The 23,645-nt window shown below is 37.6% G+C and overlaps 1 long non-coding RNA gene across 2 annotated transcripts; it reads right to left on the reverse strand.

Annotated features, from left to right (window-relative positions):
* Positions 1 to 365: 365 nt before the first annotated feature.
* LOC141570600 (uncharacterized) lies at positions 366 to 23,573 on the reverse strand. Of its 2 annotated transcripts, XR_016020844.1 has the most exons (4): positions 20,392 to 23,573; positions 19,969 to 20,021; positions 7,362 to 7,503; positions 366 to 641 (listed from the first exon to the last, which is right to left on the reverse strand). It is a non-coding gene; the product is annotated as an uncharacterized LOC141570600 (long non-coding RNA). The 2 variants fall into 2 exon arrangements; XR_016020843.1 differs by having other exon boundaries at positions 7,362 to 20,021.
* Positions 23,574 to 23,645: the final 72 nt, after the last annotated feature.

Consider the following 23,645-nt stretch of genomic DNA (forward strand, 5'->3'; position numbering starts at 1 on the left):
TCAAGAACTTGATTAAAAAAAAGAAAGGCAAAGGCAAAGAAGAAACTTGAAGCAGAGGGAATTTCTACTTAGGACTGGAAGCCTGCTTCCTCTTTCAGTGTGGTCTCACTCTACGTAAGAAACGTGATCTGGTGGGTCCCCATCGGCATCTGTGCTAGGGAAATGGCTAATGGGATAATTAACCTGGATTTGGGACCCTGCATATGAAGATAAAGGTAGATCCTAACATAGCTCTTTGTGGCTAGTTAAGTATACACCACCCCAGGACTGCTGGGAAAGAAAACTGCACAAGGCTGAACTATAACAAGTAATTAACAATGCAAAACAACATGCTCTGAAAGGTAAGGACAGGAAGCACTCCGTAATCCTATAAATAATTCCTGTTTATTGAGTGGTAAAAGCACAAGTTCCAGACATATATAAATAATATATTCGTATAAATAATTGAAAACACAAGGAAAATTACATAAGCAGGAACCAAATCTAAATTTGGCAAAGCCCCTGGCTTTAACAACCTTTATAAAGTATGCTTCTCACTAAGCCCCAGCACCTCATCCAGGAGAAAATCAAGATGAGAAGCATTTTACTGCATCGTATGGAACGGGCCTCAGCATTTCCTTTCTGATGTTCAGTTTCCACACCTGAAAAAAAAAAAAAAAAAAAAGTGTGAGTACCTGAGCTCTAAAATCCCTTCCAGCTCTGACATCATATTATCTCTTTAAAAATTAGAAGACTACTCATTACTTAGGATCCTGTTTTTATTTCTGTTGTTCAGGATAATAGCTTGTTTTAGGCTTGATTTTCTATCATTATTGCAAAATCCCCTATGTAAATCCTAATATCTCTGAACATCCCACACATCTCTGAATTTCACTTTTGTAATTTATGACTTGACCTACTCGTAAGCAGCACTTTCTCTAGTAACACTGGTAATCTTGATTTGGTGTGATTTAAGCTAAAAAATTACTATCTTGGGCCAAAAGAATACAGTAACTACAACCTGAGTTCACGAATAAGCTAATTGTTTCTCCCTCCTTGGAACATTAACTTGTCTGCTTCTTCCAGAGGAAGACTTTACATGGTGTCAAAAGCTCTGATGTAAATTAAATAGATGGGCTTCATTTGCTAAGTTGTGCAAAATGCAGAAGGCATAGGCATTTCCTGGTCTTCTTTCCTCTTGCAATGGTTACACTTGATTCTAGGGAGAAGTTATCGAGTAGTCATGAGTAGCCCTAACTAGAAAGGAAAAGTTTAGGTGCACTCTGATTTTGGCATAGCTTTTTCCCTCTCTGCGTCTGACTCTGTTTAGATGCAGAGGTAACAGTCAAATCATTTGCTGTCATTTATTGAACAGCAACCATGTGGCAGGCACATACAACATCTCTACTCTTAGGAAAATGTGGCCAAGTATATAGTATTATCTATGCTATTAGATACTAGTATCTATAGATATTTATAGACACTATAGTACTGTAGATACTATACTTTAGACATTAGTATCTGTACTATTAATGTTTGAGTCTAAAAGGTTAAGTAAGTTGTCTACGGTCACAAAAGAGACAAAAATAAGATGTAAACCTGGGTCTCATCTGACTCCAGTATTCTCACACTATATCTGAGATCCTTCTCAAGAAACACACTGCACTTGTCTTATTAGGGAGACCACTTCAGGGATGGTGTAGATGCCTGATCACTGCACTGTACACCTGAAGCTGAAGCTGAATAATAATGAATGTCAACTATAATTTAATATATATATAGTCACAAGAAGTGGAGTACAGCATAAGGAACAGAGACAGTGGAAATGTGACGGCTGTATGCGATGTCAGAGGGGTAGATTGGGGGAGAGGGGTTATCACTTTGTGAGGGGTATAAATGATAAATGTCTAACTATAGCAGTGTTTTGTACACATGAAACTAATAAAAATTAGTGGTTACCAGAGGGTAAGGGGGGTGGGGGGTGGGAGATGAGGGTAAGGGGGATCAAATATATGGTGATGGAAGGAGAACTGACTCTGGGTGGTGAACACACAATGGGATTTATAGATGATGTGATACAGAATTGTACACCTGAAATCTATGTAATTTCACTAACAATTGTCACCTCAATAGATTAAAAAAAAAATAATAAATAAATAAATAAATCTTAAAAAAAAAAAAAAAAGAGAGAGAGAAACACACTGTAGTGCTTAAGCTTATGGGCCCCAGAGACAGAATACCTGGGTTTGAACCCTTGATCTAGAATTTACTAGCTCTAAGGTTTTACACAAGTTTCTCAGCATCCTTGAGCCTTTGCTTTCTCACCTGTCTATAGTAATAGTATTTACTTCATAGGGTTAAATGATATAATGTTGCAATGACACAATAATGTAAGTACATGCACTTAGTGCATTCCCTGGCAAGTAATAAGCACTCAGTGCATGGCGGTGACTATGGTTGTTACTGTTGTTTATACTGTGTGCTCCCTCTAGAAGCAGAATTAATTCAAGTTCTGCAATGGAACAAGGGCCCTTGCCACAATAGCCACCAATAGCAGGTGCCCAATAAATGTTAATGATTTCTATGGTTTGCTGAATAAAGTATTCTCTGTGTGCTTTTTATTTACATTCCCTAGTTTGGACTGTCCTTTTCTCTCTTATATGTGTGTGCACACATACACATGTATGCATGTATATTCAATAATATATCTGTGCATGTGTGTGTGTAATACGAGTATGTGCAGGGTAACAGTTTATCATCATTCATTTATATTAATGACACCACAGTGCCACTGAAACGTTTTATTTTAAAGTTTATTATGTGGTATGAAATAGCATTTCTGCATCTGAAATTGATATTAAATAGTATCAATATGACACATATACTTTGAAGATTACCAAAGAATAGATTTTGGAGAAAAATATCACATAGAAAAAATGTGTGTGTGTGTCCCATACCATTCATTTACTATGCAGTTATGATGCTGCCAAGTTCATCAATTATATTTTGGGGAGATAATAATTATCCTTATAGTACTTTCATCTTATAGTTGATAAATATAGATGGTGGACAACAACTGTCCGTTTCCAAACTGTTCAGTCTAACAGAAAAAAATGAATACCCTGAAATCAAGTTGGTTTCCTATGCTATACATGTTCAAGGAGGCAGGCAAAAGCCATAAAATATAACCAAGACTAGCCACCGTCACTCCCTGAGCCAAAAATCACAGATGTTTGAGGCATTAGTGAACCCTGGATCGAAAGTTGGGGAAAGGTGTATCTCTCTTCCAAACCCATAAAGTAGACTACAATAACCTCCCTATGAGCATCACGCCATACTCTTTGAATAAAGAAGACAGTGAACCATGTGAAAATAATGACCTTTAGGACCTTTGCACTGACTCTTCCCACTTCCTAGAAATGCTCTACCTATAAATAGCCACATGACTAACTCTCTCACATCCTTTAGGTCTTTGTTTAAATGATACCTTCTCAATGAGGGCTACTCTGATCACGCTACTTAAAATGGCAACACTCTCACCTCAACATGCCTGATTCTCTTCATCCTGCTATACTGTTTAACTTTTCCACACTATTTAAATTTATTTATTATGTTTAGTATTTATTGTCAGTCACCCCACACTAAAATATAATTTCCGTGAGGGCAGGTATCTTTGTCCATTTTGTTCATGATTGTATCCCAAGACCCTAGAAAAGCACCTAGAACATAACAGGTGCTCAATACATATTTGTTGAATGAGGTTTCTGCAGGTGATATTGATAATAATAACCACAAAGAAGAGACATTGCTCAATACAGACGGGTATGTTCCTAATAAATACAATTTTTTCATCTTTAAACAATGGACAATTACAAAAACAAAATTCCTTTGGGAGCGAAGAAGAATGAAAAATAAATCTATGATCGGTCTCAAATTGCGTCACAATTCTCCAGCACTTTTTTAATGGCTTTTTCCATCTGCCTTATGCAGAACCTTAGCATGCCATGTTAAGGTGCTATAAGAGCATTTCACACCAAGAGCACACCAAGCACAGTGTAAAATAGTTGCTCCCCTACACCCAATATTTTAAGTTTATGTGAGGATGTTATTTCAGATCTAGCGCCTGCCTTTCTCTGTTATTGTCCCCAGGTTACGCTCATCCTTACCCAGTAGTACAGCAGTCCTACCCAACCACAATTAAGGATGGTGCCTCTGGTGTGATGAGGGTATTTCTATCTTGCTTGACCTTGTAACTGACATTATAAAAAGAGTAGAAATAAATTGTATTATAACTACCACAACTTCCCACCTTTATTGGTCCTTACCTAATGTTTTAGACTCCTTCCCCTTAAAGTTGACCAACAGGTACAAATCTATATATTTATCAGTTGCTATGTACATTTATAACTTAATAACTAGAGTAATAAATATGAAAGTTAAGTGCTTGATCACTTTTTTACAAACTATGCATGTTGTGGTTAAAATAAAATAAAAATAAATAAAAATAAAAAAACAAAATATGCATGTTGTGGACTTCGAAACATTTGAAGACTTCTGACTTAATATTTCTCTTGGAAATTAATTCTGTTGTCTTCACTGGAATGAATTCAATCCAGCTTGGGTTGGGATTGATGTTAAAATCAAAGTGACTTCAAAAAGTAAATCTAATTCAAGTGAGAGGAGGTAGATATATCCTTACCAAGCATGGATCTAAAATCACTAGAAATGCTGAATGGTTGTTATAATACAGAATCACTCATGTGTTGAACAGAGTCGAACAGAGTACTACTAGGACAAAAATTGTTTCAATCTCATGCAAAATAACAGGATTAAATGTGTCCTTGATGAATGATATACTTTTTTAATGTCTACAAAAAAAAAAAAAAACTCCACTCACATAAAACCATCCAATCCTAATTGGCCATTGTCACTGTGATTTCCGGATCTATGACTTCTTTGTCTCCAACTCCGTGCTCTGATTGCAACTGTCACTGAGTCACACAGCCTGCTCCAGGCATGGAGCCAAGTTGATTACAACAACTGCTTGTGTGACAGAGAAAGGTGGTTTTCAGGGCTCTAGCAAATGGCTTCTGACTCTGGGGCATAAATTTTGACTGTCATTCACAAGATGGAAAATAAATATCTGCCTACCCTAGTAAACCAACAACCTGGAAAATACATATGGACACGGAGTTCTATAACCAGGACACAATAGGAATGATCAGATTGATCACACTCTAGCCTTGTAATAAGCACACACAAGCACAATCACATTCCCCCAAAACACAATTTCTACGCACTCGATACATTTGCAATCTTATTTTTATTTTCCAGGGTTACCATTGTGACTTGCTCATTTTTGAATTCGAGGTGCCTAGCACATGTATACACACAAAAAATATTTATTGAAGTGAAGTGGAATGAATATAACAAGTCAATGAAAACATCAAATAATATGGTAGTCTACTAATATAGTTAAGACAATCAAAAATTGTTTATGTAAATAAGGTGTCCTAAACACTATGACAACTGGGAAGGATATTACTCTGTATTTATTTTCATGTTTCTGTTTCCCTTTCTGGTTTCCATCTAAAACATTACCTAGGACACTGAAACTCTTCAAACCCCTGGAAAGAAGTAAGCCTTTCACTATAATATACTTTTTGCACTGATTGATTGTATATCTTTGTTTCATTCATATAGTTCACCTGACAAACCATTATTAAACTGAATACATAGTTAGGCTCTTGTGGGAGAGAGAAAAATAGACTAAAAAATAATCATTGTAGCTACCATATAATGAATACTTCATAGGCTCCACTCCTATGCTAGTGCTTTACATGTATTATGTCAATCAAACAAATCTATGTGACTGTTACTATTGTTACACCCACCTCACAAAGGAAGAAAGTTAGGGAGGTTAAGTAATGTGCTCAAGGTCATCTATCTTATAAATATGGAGCCCAAGTTCAACCTCTGACTCTTAGACCCCAAAACCCAGTTCTTTCCTGTTCACACACAAGTAGAATCAAAGGAGAAGATACTTCTTTTTTTTTTTTTTTTTCCAACCAGCAATGGATGGCAAATAAGACACATGTGCCTAAAACAACTTAAATGACTCTAAGGGAATACAAAGGAAATATAAGATGGCCTAGGCAAAGGATCACTTTCTAGCAAAGTAAATCAACTTTATGTAAGCAAAGTAGAACTTGGGAAAGTCAATCCCAGGCCGGAAAGAATCTGCAATTTTTAGTCATCCCCACACTTCCTCTAGAATATTCATCTCCCAGCTCAGCCAGCTTTTTTGTGTTTTTGTTTTGCAGCTGGGTGTCCCCCAGGGCACTCTGCTTTCCATAGATTTCTGGCTTCAGTAGAAATGTATCCTCCTTTCCCCTTAGCGAAGTCAAAGCTGGAGATTTCCAAAAAGTATTCTATTAAGAACTGAAAGGGAAAATGAACAAGGAAGAGGAAGAAAAGAAAGAGGAGGAAGAATATTTAAAAAAAAAATTGTAGAGAGCAGTGAAAGGACATTTGAAATTATGGAAATTAATGTTTACGAATGCCTACTTTTCATGTTTTTATTTCATTGCTTTGTTTGATTTGTCCTTCACAAAGTCTACTCAGAAATCTGTCTTTTCAATTTAGTAAATTCAAAGATCTCAAGTTTCTTTCTTTGCCTTTGATTGGAGGTGGGGATAGGTGACAGCTAAGGTTTCTTTGTGCCTATTGTGCAGATGTTACCTTATTTCATTGTGAGAACATGCTGAAAGTGCTACTATTATCAGCTTTTTACAAAATAGGAAACTGAGGTTCAGAAAAAAATGAAATATCTATTCCAAGAGCCCTTAGCCAATCAGAGGCAGAGAAGAGCAGGGTTTCTGACAGGCTCCTTCTCTGGTAGTTCCACTTGCAACTTCCAGAACTCTCCCCTTTTTTGTCTTGAGGCATTTCCTTCTACCATTCAGTCATTTGCATTCTCTCCTCCACCCACAGCTTCTCCAGTAGTTGAAGAGAAAGTCAGCCTTAGGATAGTACACCGAAGACTGGGGTTTGGCGTTTACATGCAAAGACTCTCAGAATGCTTGGGTTCAAACCTTATGGATTATCCATGTACAACTGTGTGATCTTGGGCAAGTGCCTTAACCTTCCTTTTGAGATTTCCTCATCTGTAAAATGGGGATGAAAAATGGTGCTGCCACCTTACAGGGTGAGAATTAAATATGTAAAGGCACACCTAGGTGAAGTGACTAGAGCAGTGCCTGACACAGCCAAGCATTACATAATGTAAACTGCTGCCCTTAGGGAAGTTGTTGCGTGGGAAGAAATAAGAAATCAGGACTTTAACCCTCTTCCTAAAATATGACATATCAGTCAGTACCCACTGAGTACTCTGCAGCTGATGGGTCAGCTCCATGGTTTGGGACAATAATGATAAGCAGCAAGGAATACTCAGAAGAGAGGAACACGTTGGAATTTCCAGTGTCAATACAATCTATTATCTTGATCTTTGAAGTAACGGTTCATCTGGAAGAAAAGAAATCCTGTTGTTAAAAAGATAAACTGAAGCACATTACATTTTTATTTGAGCAAAAATTGAATCAGGCAGAGATAAACCAGAAGTGGTTAGGAATGGTTCATCAACAAGAGCTAGTGGACAAACTTTTAATACAGAAGAGGCAGAAGCAAAGCAAGGAACTCATCTGATGGGCTATAGCTTAAGCATTTGCCTTATTTGGAAAAGCCTTGTTGGCTATTTGTGATTGGTTGTCTCTAGGTTTCAATTTCTTCACCTTAAAGCACTGGTTTGCTCATGTATGCTACTAAGGCATTAAAGCCATCTCAGTCTAATGGCCAATTTGTTTAATTAATTTAACACTGTGTTGGCCAGTTTCTCAGTGTGTATATTTCTTTGAGCAAAAAAGGAACTATAGATAAACAATTATTTATCTTGGGGCTGGAACAACCGTCAGAGTTGATAGTTCAATGCTTTCACTACACTCAGCCACAGCCTGCCAATAATTTTTCATTCCAATACAGGTGTTTTGAAAACACACACAGAGGCAAATTGAAACATAGCTCCAAATGTGAAATATTACCCCAAATGGACTTATTCTCTTGAAGGAAAATGTTATTCTTTTATTAAAGAGATATCGCTCTATCTACGGGTATAGAAAGAAAAATTACATAATTTGGAGGACTGGGGCAGCGACATTCTATATTGATGCTCATTTAAAGAAAACTTAACTGAACGAACTATATAGCTTCATGTTAGGCCTGTTTTCAGACCTGAAGGATTTAAATGGGTCCTTTTGAGATAGATGTATTATTTGTGAGATAGACTGGTTAAGAATAGTCACCAAGTCTTTCACATGAATAATAATCCTTTAATCGAAATTAATATTCCTGCTATAATATATATTGAGTTCATATGAAGCCTAACTTCTATCTTACCTATAGAACTTTCTGGTTATTCTTAGAATATTTTGGATGGGGCCTGGGAACTTTCATTTTTAACAGGTTTCCTCAGGCAATTCCGATGCACGCCAAAATTCAGAAACCACTGACATACTTTTTAACGTTTGCCTAATAGTATATTATACAGACATGATACCATTTATTTAATCAATCTCCTTTTCTCGGGCATTTAGGTTTAATCTAAGTTTTCACCATTATCAATCATGCTGTGATGACCATCTTTATAACAACAGCTAACATTTATTGCATGACTCCTATGTGTCAGCCGCCATGCTACACATTTATTTCCTTAGGACACATTCTTAAGAGGTAAAATTACTAAGGTAAGTTTTATGTATTTCTGAGGTTTTTGATGTCCATTGCCACTCCAGAAGCTTTGCTCTATGTCCACTTTTGAGTAGGAAAACACTGATAGCTATGTTACATGAAGAGTAGCATTCAGCTCTCAGCTCAGTAAGCACCCACAAACAGGGCTTCATTCAAGAGACTTATGAAAGATACAACACAAAGTCCTGACTGATGCATCATATCTTAGCTGCTATTGTTGCTAAAAGTAGCACTCCTGAGTGGTTGCTTCCAGGAATGCCTATCCAGAATCCAGCCACAGAGATGGTATGCTGTTTCTGGGAACTGGCACATTTCACTTGCTGTCCCTTTTACAGCCCATCAAGGCATAGCCATCTCCGGTAGTCAAGGGAACACAGGGCAGTGTGGAAATGCTGGATCCAAGATCATTTTTTTATGGAATGCAGTATGAAAATGTTCTGATATCAGATAAAAAAGATACACGCACTGACCTATGTGCCCTGGTAATTAGAAAATTAAAGCAGGCCTACAAAAATGAATCAGGCCGGCATACTGAAGTCATCCAGTGAGCAAAAATGAAATACCTTTCCTTCCCATTCCTCTTTTCTTAGATTTTTGTGGAATGAAATGTGTGGAGACTTCTGAATAATATGAATTACATCTTCATACTATATCTCAGCCTTCTAATATGGGGAGAAAAAAATTGTTTGGAACAATGGCATTTTTCCATGTTAAAACCAGTGTGAGATGTTTTGGCTTCCTAAATAGAATTTTCAAAAATCACAGCAGTAATCCATTATAACGCTAGCACTGGGAGACAAAGCCATCTTGTTTTCAAAGAAATCTGGTTGATTTAATGAACATAATTAAATCACTTTGGATTAGTGTACAAATAGTGCATAAAGCAAAGTGAAACCACTTGCTCTCATGAAAGAGTAGAATTTTGCAACTGGAATAGAACTGTATTTCATTGGCTCCTCCAATCCTTTTAAGAACATAGTAAAAGTAGGAATTATAAATAATTTCAATAGAAACTGTCCCCACTCTTATTTTATTAATTAGGAAACTAAGGCACAGAGCAGTTAACTGAACTTCTGAAGGTCACATAGCTAGCAAACGGACAGTGTGATGTCTGACCATAAACCAAGACTCAACTTATATAGTGTCTGTTCCTTTGTTTTATTTTCCTCTTGGTATTCCCAAAAAAGTGCCCAAGAATTTGCAATCCTTACATATAAATGTTTCTCCTTTGAAACCAAGTAGAAAATGGGGCATCAAAACTACTAAATAAAGGTGTTTATTTATTCCTCTCCACTTACATGCCTCCTAGATGGTGAAAAAATCCTTGTCCTTTCAAAAGCCTTGTGTATGTTCAATGCGTGACCTTGTGACTGCGTGTCTATCAGAGCAATCAATTTCTCTTCATATGGATTTTAGAAAAGCTAATGTCAGAATCAATTGGCATGTGGGAAAGCAATGAAGGAGCAGAGAGAATGGGCTCTGGAGTTTTCTGTAAGGAGATTAGGGGGAGTGATTTAAAAGAAAAAGAAGAAGTTATTTAGAAGATGGGAGATCAGAAGACAAATTTGTCTGGTCTAAGCAGCAGTGTAGTGAGGACAAGTACTTCTGTGGCTATTGTTTTACTGTTGTAAGCAACCTGAGCACCTGAAATCGGGTCTGGCACATAGTAAATGCTTAGTAAATGTCTGTTGAATAAAAGAACATGAGTCTGGCACTCAGGAGACCTGCGATCCAGTGTTGGCTTTCTCACTAACCTTGGTCAACCCACTTTTCTGAACCTCATTTTCATCGTCTATTACATGAAAAGCTTGGACGAAATTATTTCTGTGATAGATACAGATACTTTTTTCTGCCAAGCTCCCACTTACTGGAGGCCCTTTTCAACTCCATCATCTGTATGATTACAATGGGACCACATTACCAATCACCAAATTCGTCAAATCTAACCCTGCTCATGGACACTGTTGATTGGTCCAGGCAGAGGCACTCCTGAGCTGAGCCAGTATGAGTTTTTTCCCAAGGAATTTCAGAACTGGAACCAAAAAGTTAATATCAGCCTCCTTCTGGTGGCTGAAACTGAGAATATACAAAGCCGCAACGGGTTGGTGGCCACCTTCACCAAATTCATTTGAGTAGTAGTAGTAGAAGTAGCTGAAAGATAGAAGAAAGAAGCAGATATAGAAGTCAAGAAGAAAGACAGGAACAACTTTTAAATCAATGATGCTCGTTGATCATGAGGTCCAATGCATTCCTGTCCTTTATACAATTAGATGTCTTAAAATCCTCACATTAAATTTCCCATTAAAACAATTAAATCAGTCACTTAGCCATTAAATTATCTATTATTTGAGATGAAAATAGTTATTATATCCAATATGCTATAATATCTCTTTCATTTCTAAAAGTTGAAAATTTTATGGATTATGAAGGCTTGTAGGGAGGCCAGGCACATTATACTTTGACAGAAAGCAATTTAACTGGAGCAGACTTGAAAACAGAAGATGTTCTGCTGATGGAAGGTTTCCTGGAGAGGGGATCAAAGAAATATTTTCACTTGGGACATCAGGAAGTTAAACGAAGTACTGTCTGAATATGAAGGTAAGGAGCAACAAGACACTGTGGACATTATTTCCACAATTTCAGGAAAGCTGAAAGGCAGAGTCCACTGTCGTTACTTAAAATTGTGATATTTTGTTCACCTCACCTTAGTGCCAGGCCTGAGACAGAGTTCCATTTACACAAAGGGAGGAAACAAGGATACTGGTAAGAAGTGAAACAGGAGAAAATTATAGAAGCTTTACAGACATCTTAAGTTAAATAAAGTAACTAAATGCTATGTTTAGAATTTGCCTTCCTGCATGTAATTCGTGTGTCCGAGATTTCCTTATTCTGTAGTACAATAATTGTACATTTTCACTCAATGACCCCAGTATGTGTCGTGTTGAGTGACTACTAGGGGAGAAGTACTGGAAAGGAATTATGAGCATATTTTCTTGTGACTCTAAGGTAAAGACCTTTGTAATAAAACACCATGATGCTTTGGATCTTGTGCTGTGGATTTGCCTGGCCACCCTATATTTTTACCTCGATGATGGTAAGAGGCACAAATCTCCTTCCTGCCGTATTCTCCATGCACTACTCTCATAGATGAAAGTCATATTCTTCTGTTACTATCGTGTCATTTGGTTTAAATGTGGATCTGAACTGGGATTGGTATCTAATACTGACCTGACAATAGCCATTTCTAACGGAGTCACTGAAGAGGCACCGAGAGGCCAGGTTACCTATTTTGACGCATACAGCAAAGAACTGACTCAGTGACTCCAGTGGCCTCCAAAGGGGTTGGAAGAATCCCAGGAAGCACACAGGAGGACGATCCATTGCAGTATGAGAACAAAGCCTTAGAACTTTTATATTTTCTATGTTTCTTCAAGAATTTTTTTAAGAGCATACTTGGTAAACATTTGCCTTCCAGCTTATCTTATACCTAAAAGCAAAAATCAGATGATGCGTGAGGAGTCACTCCTATTGTTCTTTGTAAGAGTCCACATCGCTACAGTTTTTGTGAATCTTAGAAGTACAGCAAAGGAAGATGCCAGGACAATGTCCCCAAGTTGGAAGCACTATGCCTTGATGTGGGTGTGATGGGGTGGTTGGGCCAAGGGCTTAGGGATCATGAGGAATACCGAAACCACAATGCTGTGCATTTCTTTGGTACTGGTATCAGCAAGCTCTGTGTAGTTGGCCATTCATTGGGTTGGTGCGTGAGAGAATCAAAAGGTAACTTACCCCATTTCTTTCTTTCTTCCTTTCCTATCTCTTTCCTTCTTTCTTTTTTTCTTCTCTTATCCTGAACTTCTTTCTTACCCCCTTGTCCATATCCTTCTTCTTTATAGTTCCTTTCCCCTCTGTTACTCTTTTAGTCAAACACTAGCCATGGAAGTTCAGTATTGTGACTGTGAGTGAGGCTCTGGAATCTCTGAGTTTAAATCAGGGCTCTGCTACTTTCTTGTTGTGAAATCTACTCAAGCAAGTTATTTAACCTTGCATGCTTTCATTTCCTCACCACTAAAATGGAGATACTAATGATACTCAATCTCGTGTGAGATAAGCACTAATATTCGTAAAGCATGTGGAACAGTTCCTGGCATGCAGTAAGCACCCAACAAATTAAGAAATGGTAGCTATTGATAACATCAACAAATGCTATCTTCATATCCTCCATCAGAGAAGAAAAATTTTATATAAAAGAGTCCAGCAACATGTGCCCATTTTTATTTATTGAGTTGATTATTGTATATTACTGGTCTGAGAGGAGAAAGTTAGGTATCTGTCTCATAACACTTTTAGGAATATTGCTGGTTTTATTTAACACCTCTGTTCTGGGGAAGCTGTGCTGGGGAAATACTATGGACAAATGTACATTTGTTGGTAGTAGAACATAAGTAGTTCCATTGAATTGCTCCCTGATGTATTGTTATTGCTAGCCTGAATGCAATGTATACAATGTTTCTGTGTGACTGGAGAAAAGGCAAATTTTAAAATTACGTAAATAAAAATAGAATATGAAATACAGAAAAGGTAATTTTGAAAAGCCTTTCTACCTAATACTTTATTTTTTTACCTATTATTTTTCTTAGAAAAGACAATGACCCATTGATAATAAATGAGTATTTATTTATTCATAAATGAGTGTTTAATAAATGAGTATTATCATAGAAGTTACGTCACAACAATATTCAGCAAAAGGTACAACTAAGGAAATGGAGGCAAAGGGAAATTAATAAGAAACAGATGGATTAGGAAATTCACTGAAGGAGAAATATAAATGAAATTAAACCAAGTGATTAGGGAAATGCAAAATAACACAATAATAAGATACCACATTGAGGGGGTATTGTACTGGCAAAATTAAGAGATTGTTAATATCTACTTTGAGTGAAGGTATAGAGAAAAGGGTACTCTCCTACACTATTGATGAGAAAATAATTGATTAAAAAAATTGGAACAGTGTTTTTGAAAGAAGATTGGGCATTTTCTTTCATTATTTAAAATATTCACTCTTTGACCTTGCAATTTCACTTACATAAATCTGAGAGAAATCGTCACCTTTATAAGCCCCAAAATGAGTGTACAAAGATGTTCCTTAAAGCATTGTGTCTAATAAAAACAAAAAACAAAATCTAGAAACAATCAATTATTGATGTCTATTTATAGAAAGAGATAAATTATAGTATTCCTACATTATAAAATACTATATAACGATATTTAAAAGATTGAACATTAATGTTGAAAATGTACATGGCATGTTAAAAAGGAAATAGAATAATACTCAAAACGTTTGTTTATTGTGTATGTGTGTGTGTGTGTGTGTATAAATATATAGAAAAGAATCTGAAATTATATATTCTAAAGTGTTAATAGTAGTCACCTTTGAGGCAAGTGGAATTGGAGTCCTCATTTTTACTCTGTGCCACTTTTCTATAAAGTTCTAAGTTTTTACAAGGAACATTGTGTTAACTTAAAAATGAAGCAAAAAGGCAGTTTAGTATTTTTGCCTTTGCATTTGGGGATTTACCAGGGTGATATATGAAAAGTCCGTGTAAACTTTCAACTCCAATATATCTGATTTGAGGTAACTGATTAAATCTTGAGATTTATTCATGTTGGTATTAATTATTTTGTGCCATTAAAATTATTGTTTTAAATTGCACACAATGACCCAGGTTTACATGAGCTTCTGTCAAATTTTGGGGAGGCAACAGGCAACTTTTATTTGTTGAGGGTACACTACTAGACATTTGGCTAAGATAAAAGAAATCTTAAAAAGCAAGGTCCCTGCTTTGTTAATTAGATATTCAGAACATACACTAGGAACCTAGGAACACCACTTTCTGGAGTCAAATGAACACAACAAAAGTCTGTCCAGTATAGAATTTTTACATGCATTCAGAAGAGACAAGAGAAATAGAAGGCCCAGTGAAAACTACACTAGGATGAATGAAATGAGAAGCAGTACAGGTGGCGTTGGGCTTGTGTGCTTACACAAAAAGCATCCGCAGTCAGTTCTTGAGTTGGGAATCAAAACAAGGTGTATTATGTAAAAGACCATTTTCTCAGAGTATTTAGGTACTAATTAGAAGATTGCTAAAATATACCAAAAAGGCCTGTACAATAAATAACTGCCAGAAACATAGCTGAAAACAAGCCATCTATGTAAACATCCATCAGGTCACTGTATGGTAACACACAGACATTCTTCCAGGGAAAATGAAGATAGATGGAAGGGTAACATATTTAAATAGGCTGAAGCTTGGGGAGTGGCTGTGAAAGTTTTATCCTCATGGGGTTTCATCTTCAGCATTTTGACCTTGTTGTCGTACAAAAGGGTACAAAAAAAGAACCAAATATTTATTATAACTCTCTTAGCTCCAATTGTCCCTTTGGAGGTTGAAGTTATAAAACCAGCAGCATTGTTTTTCTTCTATTCACTCTCCTTGAACACATGCATGATGCCATTTTCAAGGATGGTTTTTCATTTCATTGGTCTTGTTTATGTTTCACAATAATGTTTTATGGTAACCCAGCTACTGTTAATCCTCTATTTTATGTGGAGCAATATCAATTGCTCCCGTAGCACTTTATTCATAACTCTGATAGCACTTACCAGGTAATGGTAAGTTACCAATTTATATCTTCATTAGACATAAGTTCCTTGAAGTCAAGGACAGCTTTAATTTCACCTCTGTTACTGAATCTGGCCTATAAAATTTTTAATTAATTAATATTTCCAATATAGATATCTTCTATGAGTTTACTGAAGATAGATCCTTTGAGAGTTGGACCCAAACACCACTCTTTAATGAATTCTAATGATAGTTTTCTGAAGGTTCTCTCTATCCTTTACTGAGTACTTTCAGTTCTATAAAAGATCAATGTCAGAAGTGAAGGTTATAAAAAAGAATAAAAAAACCAAGAAATAATTATTGTTAGTATTCCATGAGTTACATTTCAAGTGATTTCCAAGAAAATGTGACAGTGTAGATATATGAAAAGTAAAGAAGAAACTGGGATCGTACATAAATAGAAATAGAATGTATGAATTTGAATGAAAGCTTGGCAAAAATCTTTGCTGTCATTTATACATTTGAATGGATAGGAGCTCCAGAGACATAAATTGAAAATATAAATTAAAAGTTGTCCTTTAGGACTAATAAATTGCCACTACTATATAAAAGAATGTTGATAAAGACCTATCAGACATCTTACTTTATAAGTTATTACACAATAATAATTTGATAATATGAATATTTGGGTTTTATAAAAACTTGGAAACAACAGACACCTATAGGCATTAAACAAATGCATAGTAAAGAAGAGTATCATGAAATATATCAAGAATAAGTACATTTCTAAGATGTACATTTGACCAAATGCTGTAAGATTTTAGAAACCAATTTTTTTCCCCAAATCAATTCTAAAATTCTTTATGGAAAATACCAGGAGATGTACTTAAAATAAGCAAGGACAATAAGGCAAGTAAAGAGAGACTGTTCAACATACTTGGCACAGCTTGGCAGGGACCCAAAAGGAAGATTGAGATAATCCAACAAAGAAAGGAAACTTGAAATAAACAAAGATTGGCGAAGACCCAGAAGACAATAAGAGTGTAAAGTGTTTTAGGGCTTCTTGATAGAGGCTTTAGAGCTGAGGGTGGCATTGTCTAGTGCGAAGGAAAGTCGGTGTCTTCTTAGGATTTTAAGTGTCTTCTTAGGATTTTAAAACTCGCGGAGAATGAAACATCTCCTTCTGGTGAGGTAAGAACTGGCCAGATGTCACTGGAACTGAAGTTTTCAGCATCTAATAATTTTTAAACACAGAACTTTTCAATATGGTGTATATTTTAGATTTTATCATACAAAGATATTAAAGCTATTGTCATAGCATTCCAAAATGGACATATTTGGGAATGCTAATAAGATTAGTCTCATTAGAGGAAACAAGAACAGTTATTTTCATTACTTCTCCTGGCACTTATCCATATAACATCTTGTATTTTCTAAATGTTTCCTTTTGATTTTCCACATCTTCCCATCTAGATTGCAAGTTTCCAGAAAGCAGGCCTCCCGGCAGCTAAAGTAGTCTCAAAGATCATGGTACTTACATGTACTTGGACCCATAGTCTTTTCTCTGGCTCCTGACCAGTGCTCAAATTGTTCCCTTATATAGACCATTGCAACAGTCTTTTTACTGGTCTTCAAAATCTTACAATACATCTAGGAATATATGGAAAACCAAAAGGAAACATTTAGGTAACACAAGATGTTATACAACACAGATAATAAAAATAACTACTATATTCTTCCTCTAACACTGGCATTTCTTTATAGTGTTCTTCCTACCTCTATCACCTACATGTCTGTATTCTCTGAATTATAACTGCTCAGCTGTATATTATACTGTGTTTCCCCGAAAATAAGACCTAGCCGGACCATCAGCTTCATTTGGAGCAAACATTAATATAAGACTATAATGTTTGCTCCAAATGACGCATAAGAGCTGATGGTCTGGCTAGGTCTTATTTTCGGGGAAACATGGTATATACCAGGGGTGCCAAAAAAATGTATACAAGTGGCCACTTTGGTCAGTGTTGCTCAAGCAGTAGTTTGCCGTAATCAGAAGTGTCTGTGCTGATGGTAACCACTTTGAGGACCGCTTGTAATTGCAGAAGTCAAACGTGACTATATCGATCTTTTGTTATCGGTATATATTATTACAATTTTAATACAGGTTTTCTTTCTTAAACTGTGTATACATTTCTTTGGCACTGTCTGTATGTATATATACACACATTGCCAACACAGGTAGAAGTCTGGAAGGGTCAATGTTGTATGTAAATGGAGGGTCTTAAGTTTTGTTTTGATTTGCAAATGTAGTAGAGCAAATAGAAGTTACAACAAAATGCAAAACTTTAAGACTCCCTCAGTGGGTAGTATAGAACTACCAGGCTTTCCACATGCCTAATAAAGTGTGATAAAGTCCTATTAAAGTGACGTTGCAGAGCGGAAAGAGGAGGGACCCTTCAGTAAGTCAGAAAGAGAGAGTTGGAAAAAAAGAAGGAATTTTCTTTAGGAAAGTAGGGAGATTTCTTAGAAAAGAGGGAAATGAGAAGGGGCGTGGAGGAAAGAAACAGCTCTTACTGGTCCAGCCCCCTGGCGGCAAGAGAGTCCAGGACCGCAAGGAGCTTAGAGCGCCTCTAGGTTTAAAGCAGAAAAGAGCAGAGCTGAGGTGCTGCACAGTGGTCTAAATCATGGACCAGAAAGAAGAGACTAAAAGGAAATAGGGAAAAAAAACCTCTTATAGGGGGCCGGGAAAAAAACTGGAAATGATGGTGGAACTACCTTACTTTTATACACTTGGAGGCGGGACAACCTGAAGAAAAATATACCTAGTCAAGGTATATTATACTGTAAGAGAGAAAGAGATTATTTACAGCAGGGCTTCTTTAACTTTCACGAGAAGATGAATCGCCTGGGGATCTTGTTAAAATGCAGGTTATAATTGAGTAGGGCTGGGGTGGAGCCCAAGAGTCTGCATTCTGAAAAGCTCCCAGGTAAAGCTTTGCTGCTTTTAACACTACACGTGAGCATTTAAAGTATTTTTAGAAGATAAATAAATCAATGAATTAGTGCTTCGCCATATAGATATCTTCTGTAGGTAAACACTTTAATTATGAAATTACCCTCCCTTTTACCCTTAGTTGATGGTAATAAAGACATAATCTGAGGCCAAAACAGTGTCCCAGTTCAAACCAATAATTACATATTTGAGAACATAATCATTGTTAGGTGTCTATATTAATAATAACTACCTCTGTTGTTTACAGCAACACATCTGTACATTAAGTGCCCAACAGAATTTTCTGTGATAATAGAAACGTTCTCTATCTGAACTATCCAATATGGTAGCCACTAACCACCTGTGGCTACTGAGCCCTGGAAATGTGGCTAGTAGAATCGAGGAGTAAATTTTTATCTTATTTAATTCATTTAAATTTAAATGGCCACAGATGCTGGCTAGCGGCTACCATGATGTCCAAAGCTGCTGGTAACACCAAAAGACAACCAGGTGTTTTTTGCCTCTTATTGGAAGTAGTCATCCTACCAAGGCTCTAGAATTAGCTACCAATTTACAAAAGAGACGCCAGAGGTTTCCAGATCACACTCTGATGGTATAAAGGAATTCATGTACCAGAGGCCCACAGAAGGCAGCTAGCTGATAACAGGCAAGGAATTGAATCTTCTCTTTATCTAAGAAGATGGATTCCTGCCAAGTCATCACCCACAGTAATAATGACTTGAAATGGAAAGAATATCCCACTAAGGACCCATCTTTGACAAGTTATATATATGAACACACACGAACACACAAACACATACGAGCTTTTGAAGGAAAAAATGTGAGTTTGAGCACTAGCCGCATCCTTATTAATGTGTGACTTCTGGCAAGTCAACCTCTCTGATCTGCAGTTCCTAAGTCTCTCTGTAAATTGGAGTTGATAATAATACCTAGCAAGCAAGGGTGTTAGGAAGGTAAGTTCCTGAGGGGTATCGTAAGTTTCATATTCCTATACAATGGTTAATTATTATTACTCACTAAGAGGGAAGTCAAATTCCATTTTTACAACAAAATCCAAGGAACCACTGAGACACTTTTGTTGTATACTGAATTTGTGTTGTATGCACATGGCCTTGGAAATCTTATGTGACAGATATTTCAGTACTTCATATTTGTTGTAACGGGATATAACCTTCAAAGAAAGAGCATGCCAAAACCACTTGGGAGAATGATGGTAAGGGAGGAGTGCTTTATTTAGTAGTGTGGGGCCTAGTAAGCAGCCTCCCTGCTAAGATTATACTGAAAATAAAGGAAATCGCAGACTGCTCATTTCCCTTGTACTTGTTGTAATCTTGTGGAAACTTCCTGTAAAAGGCAGTTATAGCATTAAAAGTAAACTGATTTCACACTCACCGGATACTACCAGACCAACAATTGAAGTCCTTTGGGAGAAAAATAAAATAGCTTATTTCTTTATACTTTGTATTGGTTTGGAAGAACATGGAAACCCTAGTGATGGAGAAACAGACTCATGCCAGAGGCAAGGAAACTATTTAGAAACATGGTTACCATTTAGTAATTCCACTGAGAGGCAAAGCTCATTAGCCAAGAGACTGGTTACACTAAAAAAAAAAAAAAAAAAAAAAAAAAAAGTCATTCATTAAACAAAGTACAGCATGAAAATAGTATCCCCTTTGATCTAGGCACATAGTAACTACAGTTTTAAAATACAAAATTTTAATAAGGTCTACTATGGGGTAATGTTAAAAGTAGTTTCAGAAGTGAAATATGAACATGTATTTTATATACAGTTGGCATGGCTCTCTTCTCTTTTGGCTTTGCAAGTATACATATATCTGCTGAGAGCTTATTAGTGCAAGGCACAGTGTGAAATGCTGAATTGCAGCAGTACTCAGGTCACAATGGGGGGCCAGAGGGGACTCCTGATTTACATCATTGTGTCAGTCAATACAGTTTCATTTTTATACATACACAAGGCTTTGGCATCATGTTTCACTTGAAAAGCTTCCATTAGTTAAAACCAGTGCTGAAGAGAACACCCAAAAATATAAAACGTTGCTTTTGCCTTCAACACACTTAACATGAAACTGGAAAAACAAACACATATTAATGAAAGTTAATTAGAAAAAATGGGGGGGGGGGAGAGAGAATTACTAGCACAGGCATCAAACAGTAAAGGGAAAAATAAAAGTATTTGAGAAGACAAATTCTGAGTTCATAAGAAAGATGATCACTATGGACCGAGGGGTCTGGAAAGAGGGAGAAAGCCTTGAATTGGGGCGCTGCATGCATGCCAGCTTCCAGTGCCTCCATGAGCTCAGGCCACCTTGCTGGTTTTGTTAACTCTGGTCTGATACCTACCTGGAACTCAGAACCAACTTGTACCTTCTTAACTTTAATGAAGTCCTGTAGTGGCAATTACCTGGCAACTGTGCTGTTGGCTCATGGATGCTTTAGATAATTAATCATCTATAACAGGTTGTTAAGTGACTATAACTAATTCCTAAGCTAAGGGCAATAGTACTGAGAGCTACCTGTGAGTACCAGCCGTTGTGACCAACCTCCTTCCCACAGACCCTCTTGAGATAATACAACCGAGCAAACACAAGGGTTCCTTGTACTCCTAACCCTGATGGGGCCACAGAATCCTTCTTGACTAGCGCTCAACCAACTGAATGGAGTTGGAACTTCAGGTGAAACTGTGATCTGTATTTTTCTTCTCACACAGCTTTTCAAGTCTTGTTGAGTCCATCTTTCTTAGCTGCACCAGTTCTCTGGCCTTAGCCAGTGTCTACCTTGGCCTATCATATACCTTGGCCCACCCTCTTTTGTGTTGGGCTTCAATTAGGGATGTGTTTAGAGATGTGATGACACAAGTAGGAAAGGGGGAGTAGACTGCGAAGGGCTAAGGGAACCCGGCATGCTTCTGAAAAAGCAGATTTGTTAGCCTTATTACAGATCTGCAGATCAATCTGGAGCAGGATCTAGGACTCTGCATTAAAGCAGTCCTTGCAGTGGATATCAGTTCCTCAAATAACGTCATTTCGCTAAACATCATTTTGTTATAACATTTATGACATGCCACAGGAACTTCACTCTTGTTCATATCACTTAGCCTATGATAAACTGATTTTGTTAGACGTTGTTTCACAAAGTCACAGAACCTGTGGACATTAAGCGAGGGCTACTTTAAAAAAAGAACTGTTTGGTGACTGTCTCTTGGTCATAGGACTGGGAACAATCTAAAAGCATTCATTCAGGCTGTTGATCATATCTTGCCCTTTCAGGTAAGCAGTATGTATGAAAGCAGCCAGCACAGTGCTCTGCACATGACAGCCGAGACGGTTTTCCTGTCTTCTCTCAAAGCCTGTTATTGATCATTTCCCTGATGCACTTGAACCTCAAACAGATACAAATCTTCAAAAGAAAATGATGGCTTACTAAGGGCCAGGTTATGTGTCTAGCAACAGTGGTATACACAGAAAAAAAAAAAAAAAGCCAGTTATTTATTGAATGAATGAACAAGGCTATTGAATGCTTTACATTAAACCTGCAGAGCAACTGGCACTGCTTTGTCGTGGAGATTATTATTATCTCCGGTTTACAAAATCAGTGAGCGCGAGGACTCACTGAGCTCTTAATCTGTTTTAAGTGCTTAATGTGTATCATTACCTCATTAATCAGTACAGGAGCTATATGAGTTAGGTTCTATTATTCCCATTTTACACAGGCACAGAGTTTAAGTAGCTTGTCTAGAACACACATTATAACGGATGGGACTTGATTCAAATCTGAGCAGCTGAAGCGGTTAGCAGTAGTACTGGAAGGAGTGCAGGCCAGCACCAACGCTGCCAGTTATAGGTTCTTCACAGAAACAAGATAAAAAATAAAACAAAACAAAAAAACAACTCAGATTCAGAGGTAACAGAGGTCCGATCTGATTATCCCAGATCCCCTCTTCCTGTCACCAGCATTGCCCCATCCTCGTTTTGAATAAGGACAATGCTTTTGTGGAGGCAGGAATCAAGAAACCTCAGAAACCGACAGGATGCTTTTTTGGGCAGACTGACTGGTTTAGCTCCTTTATTCATTCGTCACACATTTATTAAGCACCTACTATGCGCAGAACACTGTTAACCGGCTCCTGTGTACCAGCTCATGAGAGCACTCTGGAAACTTCCTGGAGACAGATGGAAAAAGAGGAATGCTGGCCTGTTTGGGAAGTTCCTCAGAAATTGTTCTATCCCTCAAGGTGGCAGGAGCAGCATCCTTCATTGCTAGGGTGCACAAACCTCAGAATGAAGAGCAAAGCATTACGCACAAAGCTAGACTGATTGCCTAGGAAGATGGGTCAGAAACTTGGGAGCATTGGGGATTCAGTCCCCCAGGCCAGATCTTGTATAGGCTGGCTTTCTAGGTAGCGAAGAGAGAATAGAATTTGCAGAGCTCAGAGTCCTCTGGTCCAGTTGACCCTATACGCCAACCTAAAAACCCCAGCAGGTTTCTGTGCAAAAACCTTTTGAGATGAATGCATACATTGTCCTCTCACAATGCAAACGTGACAGCTGCCTATTCAATACTCGTTCCGCCTCCGTTCAGAGCAGTTCGTGCCACAGAGGCATCTTCTGCGCTATAGTTATGCAACCTCACTCGCAGCAGGAGTTATTTCCTGTGCTTCAGGCTGCGCCAGATTCTTGTAACACGCCTACCCTGGGCTTCAATGGAAGTCGTTCTCCATTAACAACCACTCTAGCTTTCGGAGATGAATGCCCTGCACAGCATACCCCTTGCGCAGTAAAAATCCAAGGTATTACAACTAACTCTTTCTCTCTGTAACACACACACATACTCACTCATTCCCGATGTGCATGCAGTTAGGAGACTGCAGCAATGCAACCAGAGGGACAGCAGGCGGAGCTCTCTTTGTACAGTCCCTCCTTTAACCCGCACCAACTAAAGATGAACTCATGCCAGTTCCATTCTTTGCGCTGCAACACACACACACACACACACACACACACACACACACACACACACACGGCAGAACAGAGTGGCTTCCAATTTCCTCCTTGAGCACACTGTCATTCTAGCCTGCTCGTTCAAACAACCGGATATTCCAAAGCGAGTAACGGGGTGTACCGCGCCGCAACAATGCAACCTCCCAAGCAGCTCCCAGTGCAGCTCACACCCCCGCCCCCTTTCGCAGCGTGCCAAGAGTTTGGAGC

This window comes from Rhinolophus sinicus, chromosome 3, assembly GCF_057876585.1.
Source record: "Rhinolophus sinicus isolate RSI-liver-muscle chromosome 3, RSI-T2T, whole genome shotgun sequence".
NCBI lineage: Eukaryota > Metazoa > Chordata > Mammalia > Chiroptera > Rhinolophidae > Rhinolophus > Rhinolophus sinicus.